The sequence below is a fragment of the Bubalus bubalis genome, chromosome 4 (genome assembly GCF_019923935.1).
Source record: "Bubalus bubalis isolate 160015118507 breed Murrah chromosome 4, NDDB_SH_1, whole genome shotgun sequence".
NCBI lineage: Eukaryota > Metazoa > Chordata > Mammalia > Artiodactyla > Bovidae > Bubalus > Bubalus bubalis.
In genome coordinates, this window is record NC_059160.1 from 71416660 (window position 1) to 71419677 (window position 3018).

The following is a 3018-nucleotide window of genomic DNA, read 5'->3' on the forward strand; positions in this document are numbered from 1 at the left end:
AATAATTCAATAATGCAATTTCTAAGCAGAACGTGTGAAATCCATTGCTTAAAACGCCTGATTTCAAGAAGCTCACTAGGTGGATTTTTTACCCCCTTGGGTGGCGGGTTAGTGGAGGGCCCTAGAGTAATGTCGTTATCATAGCATTTAACTGCTGGAACATTCAGTTGAAGAGGTCGATCAGAAAATGGCCTTTGACTTTTGGGGGCAGAGGTTAGTTTGGTGTTTCTTTTGTTATCAGACTTTGATGCTGCTGTCTTGTCCTAATTGAGATATTTTTTCCCCCTTAACTTGCCTTTCAGGCACTTACGCTTACTTACAATTATCTTTTTGTATAGATATATCCAGACCTCAATTTACAAAGTGAAGTGAGGTGTGGAAAACAAATGCTAAGCTATCATAACATTTCTTGAATTAATGTCCTTGTGCTAAATTACCAGGAAAGGGAGGAACAGGAATACTATGGAGTGGTCTCCTGTCTCCTATTTGTAAGATCAGTCTAGCTGGTACCAGAGGGGAAAAGAAACTGGAAATGGAGTAAATCTGTCTGCTTTCTGAAATCTGTTTAAACAGCTTTTGCTTCCTCTTTTGGCTTCCCCTGAAGATTTTTTTCCCCCAGTTGATTGTTACAAATGGCTTCCACCTTCCTCCCCCTGCCTGAGACTTTAGCTGGAGTCATGCCATTTAATTTTATACAATTATTTGGCTGTTCTCAGAGTGTCTGTTTATGCCAAGAAGTTCCGTAGGGCAATAGTTCTTTCAGAATCCAGCGAATCAGTTTTGAAGAATTATGATTTGGCTTTTCGTTTTTTTCACAAGGTTATTCACTTTTCATAACAGAGAATTTTGTGGATTAGTAATTTCCTTTTGGAAGAGGAAATTTGGCAAGCTAAAGTTTAAGGAAGAAAGAGGTCACAGTTTTGGAAATACAGATCACAATGAGTGACCACTCTCCTCATTCCTAAAACCTATAAGCGCCAGTTTTGCCCAGGTCTCAGTCTTAAGCTCCCTGCTAATCTCCTCTTTCTTTGTAGTCGACTCTCTAAGGAAGAGCATGATGCCATGTTATGCCAATCCTACACACACAGATACACACCTTTATCAATAAACATCATCAGAGTACTAAGAATGAGGAATCAAGTGATGGAAACTGCTGTCTGCTAAAATAATTTTACATCTTATTAGGTTATTTGATTTTTTTCAGGATCAAAAAATATCCTTCCTGACATAAAACAGTTAAGACTCTCTTATAAAGTAGATAACCTGTGTGTTAATTCTCTTTTCCCTCTATTAGGGATTTTGCTGTGGCACCTATTTAGATATTTAGCATGTGTGGGTCATTTATTTATGTGAGGCACCATAATGGTTTCTCAGGAAATCCAGGTGTTCTTCTCAGTGTTTTCATTAAGGGCGTGAACTTTGGAGTCAGCTTGAGTTAACATCCTGCTCTTTAACCTCTCTGAGTCTCATTTTCCTTACCTACAAATAGGGATAATAATGCTGCTGCTTCATAAGTCAGGCAGAGAAAAACAAATATATACTATCACTTATATGTGGAATCTAACAAATAATACAAATGAATTTATTTACAAAATAGCAACAGGCTCACAGACATAGAAAACAAATTTATGATTATCAAAGGGGAAAGCCAGGGGGAATGGATAAATTAGCAGTATGGGATTAACAGATGCACACTTCTATATGTAAAATAGATAAGCATCAAAGATTTACTATATAGCATAGGGAACTATATCTTGTAATAACCTATAGTGGAAAAGAATCTACAAAAATATAACTGGATCACTTTGCTGTATATCTTAATCTAATACAAATATTGTAAAGCAACTATACTTCAACAAAAGAAAATATTACTGCTTTATAGCAAGGAAGTGACACTTATGTAAGTTAATGTGTATGAAGTGCTCAATAAATGCTCAGTCGCTTAGTTGTGTCTGACTCTTTGTGACCCCATGGACTGAAGCACACCAGACTTCCCTGTCTATTACCAACTCCCGGAGCTTGCTCAAACTCATGTCCATAAAGTTGAGGATGCTTATTTTTATTATTACATACACTGGAGTTCCTTAAAGAGGAAATGATGATCATTGATGATGATCACTGATGATGATCAGTTGATGATCTCTTCAGTTTTCCTCATTTATTTAACACTGTGTTAGGAGCTATGGCTGATGCTGTGGGACATATAAAGATAAAGGAGACCTTATTTCTATCTTCTGGATATTTATATACCAGCAGATGTTGCTGTAAAACACGTTTTAAAATTCAACTATGAGGATTTTTCCTATATTGGACAGTGCATATTATTAAAAAAAAATCATAGAGCTGTAGGTACCTTAAGAGTCACTGAAAATGACTCTGTTGTGGAAGGAAAGTGTAATTTAAATGCAAGATGATGATATTCCTACCTCTTTTGTTTCTAGAAGGAACTACTTTAAACATTCAAGTTTGCTCTATTTGAAGGAATGTAGATTTAAAGAGTCTCTGGTGTTTTCCTGTTGCTTGATTCCATATTTAATCATCCTCAGAACCCAAGTATTTTCAATTAACCTAAGTGTGTTCTTCTCATTATATCTTACATTTGAACTCAAGGTGAGAGAAATAATGGGCTTTTGTTCTCTTCTTCATAGCAATTCCTTATTCTTACTTTATTGCTCTTTATATTAGTGTTTATAAATGCTATTCACATTTGTTTCCCAGAATAATCTTGTATAATTTGAGACCTGGAGCACAGCCTTGTCCAAGATCAGACAGACAGTTGATTAATCCCAAGGCAGTTCTTTTTAACTCAGGGTCAAATGCATTTTTCATAATGAGGTCAACTGAGTATGACAGTTGTTAAAGCAAATACCCCCCTCCACTTGTGTTACTCAGACCCCCAAAGGTCACTTCCTTTGATCTCTGGGGTATTTTTCTTACTTTTGAACATTTCTTTTGTCCTCTCTGATCCTCTCTAGTTTCTCTAAATCTCTTTCAGAATGAGTAGATCCAAACCACCAA